This window comes from Stenella coeruleoalba (genome assembly GCF_951394435.1).
Source record: "Stenella coeruleoalba genome assembly, chromosome: 1".
Taxonomy (NCBI): domain Eukaryota; kingdom Metazoa; phylum Chordata; class Mammalia; order Artiodactyla; family Delphinidae; genus Stenella; species Stenella coeruleoalba.
This window is the reverse complement of record NC_137169.1, coordinates 78,422,946-78,438,383: the sequence shown is the minus strand read 5'-3', so window position 1 is coordinate 78,438,383 and position 15,438 is coordinate 78,422,946. Positions and strand designations below refer to the sequence as shown.

The 15,438-nt window shown below is 39.5% G+C and overlaps 1 protein-coding gene across 1 annotated transcript in view; it reads right to left on the bottom strand.

Annotated features, from left to right (window-relative positions):
• Nucleotides 1–15,005, bottom strand: part of LRRC8C (leucine rich repeat containing 8 VRAC subunit C) — a 92,433-nt gene extending 77,428 nt beyond the window's left edge. Inside the window, exon 1 of the mRNA XM_079904331.1 lies at nt 14,009–15,005. The gene's annotated coding sequence lies outside the window, so the exon portion shown is untranslated. The remainder of the gene's footprint in view (nt 1–14,008) is intronic.
• Nucleotides 15,006–15,438: the final 433 nt, after the last annotated feature.

Genomic DNA, 15,438 nt, shown 5'->3' with positions numbered 1-15,438 from the left:
AGAAAAACCATATGATTATCTGAATAGATGCAGAAAAAGCTTTCGACAAAGTTCAACACACATTTATGATAAAAACCCTCCAGAAAGTAGGCATGGAGGGAACTTACCTCAACATAATAAAGGCCATATATGACAAACCCACAGCCAACATCGTCCTCAATGGTGAAAAACTGAAACCATTTCCTCTAAGATCAGGAATGAGACAAGGTTTTCCACTGTCACCACTATTATTCAATATGGTTTTGGAAGTTTTAGCCACAGCAATCAGAGAAGAAAAGGAAATAAAAGGAATCCAAATCGGAAAAGAAGAAGTAAAGCTGTCACTGTTTGCAGATGACATGATACTATACATAGAGAATCCTAAAGATGCTACCAGTAAACTACTAGAGCTAATCAACGAATTTGGTAAAGTAGCAGGATACAAAATTAATGCACAGAAATCTCTTGCATTCCTCTGCATTAATGATGAAGAATCTGAAAGAGAAATTAAGGAAACACTCCCATTTACCACTGCAACAAAAAGAATAAAATACCTAGGAATAAACCTACCTAAGGAGACAAACTACCTGTATACAGAAAACTATAAGACAGTGATGAAAGAAATTAAAGACGACACAAACAGATGGAGAGATATACCACGTTCTTGGATTGGAAGAATCAACATTGTGAAAATGACTATACTACCCAAAGCAATCTACAGATTCCATGCAATCCCTATCAAACTACCAATGGCATTTTTCACAGAACTAGAACAAAAAATTTCAAAATTCATATGGAAACACAGAAGACCGCGAAGAGCCAAAGCAATCTTGAGAAAGAAAAACGGAGCTGGAGGAATCAGGCTCCTGGACTTCAGACTATACTACAAAGCTACAGTAATCAAGACAGTATGGTACTGGCACAAAAACAGAAATATAGATCAATGGAACAGGATAGAAAGCCCAGAGATTAACCCATGCATATATGGTCACCTTATTTTTGATAAAGGAGACAAGAATATACAATGGAGAAAAGACAGCCTCTTCACTAAGTGTTGCTGGGAAAACTGGACAGCTACATGTAAAAGAATGAAATTAGAACGCTCCCTAACACCATACACAAAAATAAACTCAAAATGGATTAAAGACCTAAATGTAAGGCCAGACACTATCAAACTCTTAGAGGAAAACATAGTCAGAACACCCTATGACATAAATCACAGCAATATCCTTTTTGACCCCCCCCCCCAGAGAAATGGAAATAAAAACAAAAATAAACAAATGGGACCTAATGAAACTTAAAAGTTTGCAGAGCAAAGGAAACCATAACCAAGATGAAAAGACAACCCTCAGAATGCAAGAAAATATTTGCAAATGAAGCAACTGACAAAGGATTAACCTCCAAAATTTACAAGCAGCTCATGCTACTCAATATCAAAAAAACAAACAACCCAATCCAAATATGGGCAGAGACCTTAATAGACATTTCTCCAAAGATATACAGATTGCCAAGAAACACATGAAAGGATGCTCAACATCACTAATCATTAGAGAAACGCAAATCAAAACTACGAGGTATCACCTAACACCAGTCAGAATTGCCATCATCAAAAAATCTAGAAACAATAAATGCTGGAGAGGGTGTAGAGAAAAGGGAACCCTCTTGCACTGTTGGTGGGAATGTAAATTGATAACAGCCACTATGGAGAACAGTATGGAGGCTCCTTAAAAAACTAAAAATAGAACTACCATACGACCCAGCAATCCCACTACTGGGCATATACCCTGAGAAAACCATAATTCAAAAAGAGTCATGTACCAAAATGTTCATTGCAGCTCTATTTACAATAGCCAGGATATGGAAGCAACTTAAGTGTCCATTGACAGATGAATGGATAATGAAGATGTGGCACATATATACAATGGAATATTACTCAGCCATAAAAAGAAATGAAATTGAGCTATTTGTAGTGAGGTGGATGGACCTAGAGTCTGTCATACAGAGTGATGTAAGTCAGAAAGAGGAAAACAAATACCATATGCTAATACATATATATAGAATCTAAAAAAAAAAAAAATTCATATGCTGTAAGTTAAACTTCTATCTCCTTTCAGAAGATATATACAATCACTCTTTAGATTCCATTGGAGATCCCTTCACATCACTGGAAGTAATTAAATTTTTGCTTGTCTTCCTTGTCTTAGCTGAAATATCCCAGTTCCTTTCATTTATTCCACATAGAATCAGTTTTTCAATGCTGTAACCCTCTTTGTCATGGTCTTTTGACTCTTTTCCAAGTTTTTCATCTTCCTATTTATTTGTGTAGTCGTAAATTAAAGTGTATTAGTGTGACATCAAAAGAACCCAAATCTACTTTTCTTTTATTATAACGTACTGTATGCTTTTAATACATACTAATACGTTGCCTTATAAAAAACAAATTTCCAAATCTGTTTGTGTAATAGAACTTGCAACCTCCTTCTAGAAATTAATGTTCCTGATACAATGCTTAATTAATTGATTCTCATGAACTTTAATGACATTAAGAAATTCTGGGAATTTAGTTACCACCCAAGCAGTTGATAAACTGTCAACCAAGAGTTTAGTAGCCTTTAACCAAATACTATTTTCTTTTGATGTTGAATCTAACACTTTTCTAACCATTTTCTTTTCCTATAAAATGTCCCTACCAAGTGCAAATCTTTGAATTAGCCTACTAGAGAGCTTTTTTTTTTTAAACAGGAAATCGATTGTAATTCTTTGATACATGCTAAGTACAAAGTTTTTTGTTTTTTGTTTTTCAAATGCAGGGATCAATAAACTTATTCCATAGAAGGAGAGACAGTAAATATTTAGGCCTTATAGGTCACATCTGGTCTATGTTGCATATTCTTTAAATTTTTTAAACAACCCTTCAAAAATGTAAAAACCAATCTCAGCAAGTGGGCCATACAAAAACAGCTTGCAGACCCAAACTATGCAGGCCACAGTTTGCTGACTTCTGTTGTAATGGTTCTTGGAGGTCCCATGGAGATTTGCTCATCTCAACAGAGCAGCCGCTGGATCAAGGAACTTCATGACATGTACGCTATTGAGATCCCTTGCTTCTCTTCCTGAGCCTGGGATGTTTTGCTGATCTACGGCAATTTGAGCCCTTGAATGTCAAAGTCTAGTGGCTATCTGAAAGCACTCCTGTTCTACTGGGCTTATGGTGATTTACTATCTAAGTTGAGAGCTTGGAGAGTAGGCTGGGCCATAAGAATTGGTTAAACTTGGGGTTGGAGTTAAAGCAGAACTCCTCCCCAGGATGAGATCAGAGAGGTATTTTGATATCTGAATGAAATAAAGAACTCCCAAGAAGGGAAGTCAAGTGTAGAACCCAAAGTTTCCAACCCATATTTTAAATTTGAGAACTTCCATGGCCAGTGTTTTGAATTTGACTCATTCAATGGCCAAATGTCTGTTATTGTACTAAGAAAAACCAAAGCCCTTATAAAGTAAGTTTAGGATGAGCAACTATGCATTTTTAGGGAAAAAGGTATCTAAAACTTGGAAGTGAGGCAAAGGGAGGGCAGAATATCCTTTTATTATTATCTTGAAGAACTGTTTAACTGGCCTACGCAAGGATAATTTAGGGAAATATCTTTTTTTTTTGACTTGCTAATTACTACTCATTACATTCCAGACTTGCAGATTTTTGTTCGGTAGAGAAGAAAACCCAAAACATATGTTTTTTATTGCCCTGAAGGATGTTACCTAGTTTTGTATCTAACCTAGCAATGTTATTCTAACATTCCTTTTTTTTGTTGTTGTTGTTTTGTTTGTTTTTTGCGGTACGCGGGCCTCTCACTGCCGTGGCCTCTCCCGCTGCGGAGCACAGGCTCCGGACGCGCAGGCTCAGCGGCCATGGCTCACGGGCCCAGCCGCTCCGTGGCATGTGGGATCTTCCCGGCCCGGGGCACGAACCCGTGTCCCCTGCATCGGCAGGCAGACTCTCAACCACTGCGCCACCAGAGAAGCCCTAACATTCCTTTTTAAAATAGTTCCTGGAATGCTCTTTAAACCAAACGGTTTGCCATCTTGCCAGCTCCTTCATTAAGGAGTTGAATAAATCTTTGACATGTTCGTTCTATATTTGAGTCATGTTTAACTTTTCGAAAATTACCCATTGACAACATTCACAGAAGTCTTATTGTGTTTTGCTTATAGTAGGTTTGTGTATATACTTGCACTTGTATTTGCATTTGTCTAACTTAAAAATGTACGTAGGAATTGGTTCAGAGGTTTTCTGTATATTTGCCTGTTTCTGTAAGTGGTTATTTATAGTGCTCTGTTTTTTTGTGGTCAGTGATTTCTTCGGGCACCTACTAGACGTATAGCTTCTCCCTTGCTTCGAATACCTCTAAGAATGAAAGTTAAGTGGTCACAGAAGTTTGTCCTGTGTGTGCTAGGAAAACACCTCCTTAACAAATAGATTCACTTTGAAATGAAGGGAGAAGGGGAAATCTGCCTGGGTGATTTCATAAGAGTGTGTAGGAAAGAGTTAAGGGAAATTTCTCCTAGGTCTGATAGTGAATTAAAAGAGTAGTTCTAATAGACCAAAACAGATAGAATCTACAGTTTAAAAAGATAGTCCCTCTATCACCATCCTGGGCAAACGAGTAGTGCCTGAAAGAATGTTAGCCAATGAAAGGTGTTTTACTTTTAAAAGTGCCTTTACCTCTTTCCAGAGGGAAATTAACAAGACTGTAAAGACTCAAAGGAATGAATTCACATATTCCAAGCAGGAGATAATAAATATGTATATCTAGAATAAGAGAATATGAAAAATATTCACCACTGTCCCACAACAAAAAGAAGAAAAATGCACAAAAGGGAAGTTTGGAGGTAGTGGTGGTATCCAGGTCACTAATGATAAGGAACTAAAAAAATATGCAAATAGTTTTCTGGTCAGCCTTCAGTAGCTCTTTCTATATTTCTCAATCAGAACTTTTAATTCAAAGAGATTCAGTAGTACTTTAACAGTACTTCACAAACTATGACTGAATTATATAAAATTCAAAGTTCAATTGATATTCCTGATAATGAGTACTTGGACAAGTTAAACTATTTTGTTAAATTTCATTTAGAAGACAGTTAAATGTCTTAGCCCTGATTTTATTCTAGTTTGGGAGATGATGAAAAAATTATACTTCATTTATATCAAAATGTTAAACACAGAGACACCATATGACCCAGCAATTCCACTTCTGCACATATCTATCCAAGAGAAATGAAAACAAATGCCCACACAAAACCTTGTATATGAATGTTCACAGAAGCATTACTCCTCATAACTCCAAAGTAGAAACAACCTGAATGTCTATCAATTGATGAATGGAAAAAGAAAATACAGTATACCCATATAATGGAATATTATTTGGCAACTCAAAGTAATGGTGTAATGATACATGCTACAACTCGGATGAATCTTAAATATATTCTAAGTAAAAGAAGCCAGTCACAAAAGACTACATATTGTGTGATACCATCTACATGAAATGTCCAGAATAGGTAAATCCATAGAGACAGAGGATAGATTAGGGGCTGCCTAGAGCTTGGGAGAAGAAGTAGGGGTATGGTGGGGAGTAATAGCTAATGCTTACAGGCTTTTTTGTGGGGTGATGAGAATGTTCTAAGATAGATTACGGTAATGGTTGTACAATTCTGTAATTAGTCTAAAAACCACTGAATTGTATACTTTAAACAAATAAATTTTATAGAAGGTAGGTTATACCTCAATAAAGCTGTTAAAATGTATTTTAGTTCATGCATGACTGATCTGTCCTCTGATAGGATGCCTATTTAATTGGAAGTTACTAACTTCTTGATATTTGTCTCATAGGTCAGATCATTTTGTTGTTGTTGTTGAATTATGTTTTATCTGGCAGATAAAACTGAGGACACAGCATCTCAGATAGTTCTAAGAGACTGCTCCCTAGATCATTATTTACACTAAAGATTTAAGTCTTTGTATATATGTTCAACAACACTGAATTATAACTAGTGCCAATTTATTTAATGTTTGTTATACTCCTGCAGTAATATGAAACCATGAAATGTCATATTTCCCTGATACATTTTTAATATGAACTGTGATTATATCATTTTTAAGTGGCAATGTAAATTGTAATTAAACATAATTAATATTAAGACCTGGGACTAATATTATAATTAGATAATGAATAACCTTTGGCAAATACTATCATATGATGGTTTTAACCTATGTATCATATCTATACATAAATATAATTTGTTCTTCATAACATTTAAATAATAATACGATAATTGTCTTATATAACATGCTTTATAAAATTAATTTTATCTTAAAAACCAAAGCATAACACATTAAATGCTGTCATCCACCATGTTTTTAGTTTATGTGATTTATATGATAAATAACACATATTGAGATAAAATTATTTTTAATTAGCTTAATAGAATAGGTAACTGGTAACTGAGGAAAAAAAAATTTCTCAATATGAAGCTGTAAAATTATTTACTTACCATATAGTCTACCTAGTTGCTAAAAGATATTTTTTCACTCACCCAAACCAAATGTGTTCTTTCAGAAGGGGCAATTAGCTTTCCTGCTTTTGTGCTGATTTTTGATAATTCAAAATTATAAATAACTGAAAACAAACAAGAGGAATAATAAAGAGATTCCTGGCCTCTAGAGAAATTAAAATTCTGAGATTTCTTAAACACTTTCTTAGTTGTAGTTAATAAGCCAGCCATCAATATGGCCTTCTTTTATCATTGGGCATCTACATTCTTATCTGGCAACATTTTAAAATGTTGCTTTGAGATTGTTTCAAATTTGGAGCAATAGAAAAAGGAGCAGTTTTTTAATATTCAAAACATGTTTGAGACACACTAGACAGCCTCTAGGGAGCACCAAAGGTGTGCTCCCTCTCCTATAATCCAGGATGTGGCACTCATAAGTAAAAAAGATGCTGGAAATAATTCGTTGTAATTGATTTGCTCCTTAAATTCCTTAATTAGGTCAACAGTAGGCTGTTCTGCTTATTGAAGTACATTAGGGGAAAGCTGTCAAGTAAAAAAAAAGTTAGATAAAATGTTAGTGATGTGATTATGTTATCAGATACCCTTTCAGGATAAGTAAAATCTTCTTCAAGTTCAGGTACAAGGGCTGACTGAAACAGTCACTGTCAACAGATTTACTTCAAAGATTTTGTTTGTAAATTTTAAATACCCACATGTCCGTTAGAGATTAGTGTGGCATTTATCTTTATTTGCTGCTTTGTAGATTCCTTGGGATATGGAATCCTGATTTCAAACACAAAGTCTGTAAGGAGAGATACTTTTACTTCTTCCTTTCCAATCTTTATGTCTTTAGTTTTTTCATCCTTATTGCACTGGCTAGCCTCCTGCATGATCTTGAATGGGGATAAGACTTGTCCTTGGAAACCAGCTAAAGAGGTAATCAGTTAACTGTCAACTGTTAGGCAAGAGTCTAATGACCTTGAACCCACATTTTTTTTATTTAACCTAACAATGATACCTAACCAGTCATATGCTTATAAAATGTCCCTAGTCAGGATGAATTTTAAAACTGACCTACCAGAAATCTTTTCTCTTATATGTAAGACTAAAGTAAAACTTTAACACATAGTCATAAATGATTTGTCCAAAAAGTGTTTTCTAACAGTCTATTCAGTCGCACAGTTATCTATCACCATCTCCTTAGGATTAATTTTACTTTTGCCCTAATGGCATGTAGCTAGTCTTTCTCCATCTTGCATTTCATTCATGTAGTCATTCAACAAATATTTACTGGTCCTTTGCTAACATATACTGCTCTAAATACTGGTGATACAAAAATGAACATAACAAAACAAACAAAAATCTAGTATATTTGTATGGTTGGTTTATTTAGTTTTCTTCAAGTTACAATTCTATACTTCCCTTAAATGAATTTCACTGCTCAGTTTTGACTGTTTCCTTTCATTTTTATTTTATTTTGCCAAGCTCATTTCCAGTCTTTCCTTCAACACTGTACTTCTCTATCCACTGTGGAGCCACTCACAGAAATATAACACGTTATGTTATCCAGATCCTTAGATAAAATGCTTAAACACTCAACACACATCCAAACCCTAGACACACCTCCAGCTGCTACCTCCTCAACTTTAACCATTTTCTGGTTACAGGGATCCACATAGCTGTGCATTAACTAGAAAGGTTTTTTGTATGCTGTACAGTATTTCCTAACTTTGCTGACTTTAAGAACATTATCCTGGACCTTGCTAATTTCTGTACAGTATTTCCTAACTTTGCTGACTTTAAGAACATTATCCTGGACCTTGCTAATTTCAAGGGCGATAATACAAATTAGCTTGCTGGTTTTTCCTAGCGAAGCTATCCTCATAGTTATTTTTAAAAATCAAGGTGTTATTAGCTAAAAATTCCCCTATTGTATTTTTCCAGGAGTTGGATTTATAGGTTATATCTTTCCCATTTAAAAAAAAAAAGATATTTGAACCTGTTTCTAATTTTTATAAATCTCTAAGGTATATGAGGAAGAGTAGTTAGTAATTTTTATTGATTTGACAAGTTCGTCATATATACAGGGAGAACACAGGACCCAAAAGCTTTCATCTATTTAGCTTATTTAGTGACTTTTATCTAGGATTGGTTTTGATGTTCTGACTTCATATTTTATATAGTACTCCAAATTTCCAATTACATATAGAAATATTTCTGTATACATATTTCATGACCCTATTGAGAAGAATAACTTCTAATTACACTCTCAAATTTCATTTCTAGAATTTAAAATAATAGAAAGGGAAATGGATACACTCTAAGATGTTAGAAACTTTACTGTAAAATGTACCATTAAATATTTATTCCACAACTGTTTCTTGAGCAGCTCTGTCCCAGGCACTGTACAGGTGCTGTGGATACAGAAGTGAGCAAGACAGAAATGGCCTATATGGCCTCTGCCCCCGTGGGACTTTCAGTGCAGCTCCAAAAATCAAACAGAGAAAAGATGTTGAAAAACAAGGATGTTTCTGGAGGTTTGAGGGGAAAGGAGAGGGAAAAGAACAATATGGTTAAAATGGAAGCTGAAGAAGAGGATCAGCTGTTGTCGGGGAAGGAGCATGCAAAGGCTGAGAGCCTCCAAATGTTGAAAGAAGCCAAGCTCCTCTAACCCTAACAGTTCTGAGGTTCCACATCAAAAGCCCAGGCTCATGGTCCCCAGGGAACCAAAGCAAGGAACCGAACATGAAAAAGCTGAGTGACTTCAGAAGCCCCACCCCTACCCCCAAATAGCTACTTGTTATGAGTTAAAATCTCTTAGATAGAGAACATAGTATTTCATAATAATAAATAACTACTGTAAAATGCAAATGCTCTAATAAATACAAACTAATTTATACTCATGTGTAATTGACCAGTCACAAGAATGAATGTTTAGTATCAGAGCCTTCCCGGCATAATAGAAGTAAGTAAATAAAAGATGCTGAGTATTTAAAGTTTGGGGAGGGCTTCCCACCCAGAAACAAAACAACACAGGTAGAGGTGGTTTTGGAAGATAACTTAATGAATTTAATAATTTTGCCAAGATGAAACTGGGACAATTGGAAGACATATTTTTACAAACATATTTCAGCTTGAGAGCCAATAAAGTATACCTCTTTATAAAGGAAAAAAAAATGTATACGTATATACTATTCTTCATGTCTTTTAGTTCCATATGGCTCTTTTATGGTTTTCAAACATAATCCAGAATCATGCTCTACCATGTGTTCTCAACAGGGGGGCAATCCTGTCCCTGTCAAAAATTGGGTCTGTGGGGCAGGGTAAACCAATCTTCAGGTTTGTAGCCTGCCAACAGGCCACAGTACATAAATGGGTATACCAGTGTATCTGTGGCATTACAATGTATCTAAAAAAAAACTCTGGAGGGAGGGTAGTAATGAACTAAAGATTGAGAAATGCTTCCCTAAGAGCTTCCTTATTCTCTCTTGTGATTCCAGCCCTCGGGCAGTGTTTGGGTTTAGCCAAACTAATTTTCTTCCTTGCTCTTCCGACGGACCCCTCTCCAGTATGGGCAGAGCTTGGGTTCTTCTGAGTTCTTAGAAGGGTTCTTTAAAGAACATATAGTTCTCCTGGATGCCTTTGACCCCAAATACTTCAGTCATCTGGAACACTTTCAGTTGTTTCTCTAAGCTTTACAGCATTTTTCTTAAAATTGTTTTTTGAATTTCGCCGATTTCCTCTTTTCTTTTCTTAACTCTGTTCATTTTCTAAATATTACCATGTCTCTACCAACTGCCACTCACAGACTATAGAATATTTTAAAAGGACACCCATCCAACACTAGAAAGGGATCCTAAATTCACTCCCAGAACTTGTGACAGTGTGTTACAGTTCTAAGTAAAGAGCCCAAGTTATTTTTTGTTTCATGCCTGATATTGGAAATGAGTTCAGTTATTCTCTATCTTTTAATATGTTTAGGAAATTTTCAATATACCTGCCAAACCATCTACTTTAAGAAAAGCTCTGAGATTACCCTCTTGCCCTTCTGTGCCAGCACTGGGAGCAAATGGGAGTATATTAATGTTCTAGATGTTCAAGGCCACACAGGAGAGGCAGAAAACAGGATAGTGCATTTGCCAAAAAATACAAATTCCATCCCATTGAAATATGGCTAGTAATGTTCCAAAAAATGTGCAGAGTGAGCAAAAGAAAAACTACATAAGGTGAGTAAATGTTTATAAGTCAAGATTACAAAAAAAGGACATGATACAAAAGGTAAAGATGCTAAAAACCAGATAAGGTCTTTATACAAAAGAGTGAATCATCGACTAATCGACTGACAACATCGACTGACAACATCGACTAATCGCTATATGCACATAAAATACACAAATGTAAAATAAAGCAGAAATTTCGATCCATGCTAGAATACAGTAACCCCTACTATTTATTAAGCATCTACTAGGTGGACAGGAGCTGTCCTTCACAGGTATTGTTACATTTAATCTACACAGTGACCCAGCTAGGTAGGTTTTATTAATAACCCCATTACACACAAAGAATATGGGGCTCAGAGAAGCTCAATAATGTGAGTTAGTTGGCACTTGTATTGTGCAATAGCGCCAGAATTTGTATCAGCTTTTCCTATCTTGAGGCCATGCCCTTTACCCTATGCCAGTCTAGAATGATTTACATTTTAAGAGAAATTAAGTGAATTCGAGGTGCATAGTGATGTCACCTCACATATTGGTTGCAATATGCTTTCATGAGTGTTCTGGGGCTAGAGATATAGCCAGCACTCCAGGGACTGAGTATAAAGTCTTTGGGAGTGTGTTGCAGCCCATGAGGCCATCATTATCATGTGGATGAGAAGAGCTGATGAGCAGGAGTGAAATGTTCATTAGGTTAAGCTCTAAATCAGTCATTTAATAGAAATCAGTGGCAAGAACAGGAATTTGGGAAACGGCCCTGATTCCAAATTCGAATTCTGCTGTATACAAGTTACATGGAAAACTCTGGACAGGTGACTTAAACTTCCTTGATCTCCATTTCCTCATACAGTCATTATGGTAAGTTAACAAAAATTTATGTAGGAAAAAGAAAAAGAGGCAGCTTTGGATAAAAAAAGTAAATCATTAAGACTAGAGGCTTTGGATATACGTATTCGTATAACAGATTTACTTTGCTGTACACCTGAAACTAACACAACATTGTAAATCAATTATACCCCAATAAAACTTTTAAAAAATATACTAGAGGCTTGGCTTCGTTCAAGCATTAACTTAGCTGTAGAGTCTTGGGTAAGTCACAAACTCTGAGCCTTTTTCTTCTGTGAAATGTGAATGGCCATCTACCTTAAGGGTTTGTTGTCAGATTCTGAGATAATGTGTCAGACACCTACAGCAACTAGACCGTATTATAGTGGTGCTCCATATTAAATTATTAACACAACACTTGGCAAAATAAGTGTGTGTTTCCACTCTATTTCTTTTTAAACTTGGGCTTTATTATAAAGTCATTGATGACTACAACTTAAAAATACTACAGACTATTAAGAATCATTAAAAATTTGGTAAAAATTAGATACCTTAGAAATTAAAAATATTGCTAACTTTGTAGTTTTTTAAAAGATAAACTTCCTATAAGTGGAAAACTATTCATTCTTTTCTCTTACAGTTCCTCATACTTTTTACTTTTACTAAAAGCATTCCCTTCTAAACACACACTTCATTAGGTAAGTGCCTAGTCAATCTGAGAAATAAGAGACTAGTACCATTAACAAAGGCTTTGATAATTTTATTAATAAGAAAGTTGTTAAACATGGTTGCTATCTCTGATATGGTTGTTGGGTTAGTGGGCCTTATCTGTGGTCAGTCTATTATGTGAACCATGAAAAACATCCATCCTTGCAAAGCTGCTTCCCACCTCTCCCTCAAAAGCAAACACACTGACCTAAAGAGTATATAATCACTCGAAAGTAAAGCAAATCAGGGTCACATCCAGGGTCTTCCCTATTTAAGCAAGTCACAAGAAATGCAAATATCACAGATAAGAGTTGTATACATCTAATCTGTTATCTATGTCCACACACCCAACACATGGTTTATGAATCTGAGCAAATTTTGGGAAGTTCGGCTTACCTTTGGGGCTTACATAAATCATTAAAAAATAGAAAGAAAAACACATAAAGCTGATTGGCTCTGACGATTCTGCAGTATTGTGCCGACAGGGTTAAGACCACTTGTCCTCATCTCTCATCTTGATGGCATTTTAATGACTTGTCCATGAAGAAACCTCAGGTATGCCTTAGGAAACCACTACATACCTGTCCGGAAATGTGACCGTTGGTTAAGGCTACATTTCTTACACTACCGATGGCTTGTAAGAAGCGTGTGACTAAAATAGGGCTGCCATTTCCTTTACCTATTCCTCCCCCATAAGGCTGCATGAAATAGTCATTCAAGTCTCCCTCTGCCCAACACCGGCACTCCCACACAGGTTGATCGGGTCTTACTTTTTACTTGAAGGTGGATGGGGACTTGAAAGTGTTTCCTAACTGGTTTGCTGGGAGTTTAAAATGCTTAAAAAGAATTCGAAAGTGAAGTTTGGCCCTAACCCTCTGAAATATCCGTCCTGGGATGTGGGCTAGGTGTCCGTGGCATTCAAAGCTAGGTACAGAGCGAGGTTTTGAAGGGACCGGAATCTGATGTACCCCGGCAGGCGTGGGTGGGGGAGGGAAGAACTGGCGGAGGGAGAGAAGAAGGAATTAGGGTCTACAGAGCACATCCTAAGGTTGCTGAGTTGCTAACTCCATCCCTCACCATCTCGTCGTTGAGAACCAGCTGGAAAGGGCAAGACCGGCGAGCCTGGGTTTGGGTCGAAGGCAGCGGTCCTGGCCTCGACCGCCGGCCTAGACACCTGGCTTCTGGGGCCCGCGCCATCCGGCGAAACCCTCTCTCCCCTAGGGTCCTGCTGGGGAGCAGACATCACGCTCTCGTTCCCTTCGGAGACCTTCTAATTCCTCTCTCTCTCCGAAAGTGCTAACTTCAGGGTTCGGGGGCGGCAAGGGAAGAGCAGACCAGAAGGGGCAGGCCCTGGGGTCTCAGGAGTTTTTAAGGTAGAACGACGATCGCTCCCAGCGTGGCCCCGTTTTCTCCTGGTCCCCTGGCCCCATCCCCCCAAGTCCGCAGAACCTGCCGCGCTGCGCTTGGCGCCAGGCTGGGGTCTCTCGCCCGACGCTGGGGCTGGCGTGGGGAAGGGTGGGGAAGGGGTTGGCGGGTCCCCGAGCCCCAGCAGCGTATGGCTCCAGGGACCACACGCTGGGCAGGAGACTACAGTCTGCCCTCCGGAGAGCCGGGGAAAGGCAGGGACGCGAGCGAAGCGGGGCGAGTCGTGGCCCCAGCGCACCTAGCGGACTGAGCCGCCGGTCCTCGGCGGGCCGTCCCTCTCCATCCCATCCCTCGGCGGTCCCCGCCCTTACCTCTAGGCGAGAGGGTGCCGTCTGCAAAGGGTGCTGGGGAGCGGCGAGCCGTCCCCCGGCCGGGCTCAGCGGCGGCCAGCGACAGCGGGGTCGCTCGCGGGGCCGCTGCTCATGGCTCGTCGCGCTCGGAGCACTGCGGCTGCGGCCACGGAGGCGCCTTCCTCCTAGTCCTCTTCGCGGGCTCCGAGCCGGGACGCAGCTAACGCCCCAGCCTCGCAGCCCTCCGCCCCTCCGCCTCCCCGGCCGCGGATGGAGCCGCCTCCAGCGCCGCCCTGCAAGCAGCCGGGCCAGCGGCAGCCAGCGCCCCCCAGCGCCCGGCCACGGGGTCGCCGCGCCGCCCACCGGTCGGCTCCGCCGTCCCAGCCCGCTGTGACGCAGGCCACCGGGCCCGGGAACTTCCTCCCCCGCGGAGACCACCCCAAGCCCGGGCCAGCCGCCAAGGGGACTTCCTTCAGAACACGGAAGAAAATCTCCCGCCGCTTCCCGGCGGGGCCACTGCGGCCTTTATGACGCCCACCTTGCGGCCAGTGCCGGGGGAATCGGCTGGGGCTAATACCTTCCGCCATCCCTAACAATCCGCGGAAAACCCGAGGCTTCCCTGCGCTCGGCGCTCGCTCCACAACCGCAGCTCCTCCCCTGGGTAAGTTAGAGGGGAGCAGCTACCCCTAAAAATAGCCCTCTGGGAACTCCTCGGAAGGACCGGGGTCAGGATAGAGATAATCCCTCTTCATTATCATCCTCCCCGCACAGAAGAACAGAACGGTGGGAAGGGGTGGTGGGACGCACCGAAGGAGACAGAGGACAAAGGCAAAAACCAGTTTTTCTGGACCATAAAGCCCATGAGCCGGTCGCTTGACACCTGAGCTTCCTGTCCAGCAGGAACCCCCAAGTTCCCGGACCTTAACAACAGGGCGCCTGGATCTCTCAGCCGCAGGTTCCAGGGACGCTGGAATTGAACGCTCTGCCTACAGTTTCGTGCTGTGCATGAAGGAGTTGACCAGGCACGTCAAAACCACCTGTTGTCTAAAGAGTATGGGGGAGAGGTTTTCCCTTTTTTTTTTCTTTTAAATTGATCTGAACAATTTTTTTCTCCACCTTTCCCTACCCAATTTCAGGATGAAAAGCGAACTCTGCCTTCTTGAAAGCTGACAGTTATCTGTATGGAAAATCTGCCCAGTGGAAAAGTGTCCAGAAAAGATTACTAAGTAATATAGGGTCTTCTGGGATGCATTACCAATACGAGCTTTTCTAAGAGCACCAAAAATTAAACTATTGCTTTGTCCTGGCATTCAGGGAAAGACAGGTGTATGCCGAAAGAGGAATTCATAGACAACTAGTCCTCTTTCACTAGTTGGTTGGTTTTTACACAGTTGGTTGGTTGGTTCTTAAGAAAGCAGGCACCTCCTTTTACCCCATGCCAAAATTAAAAT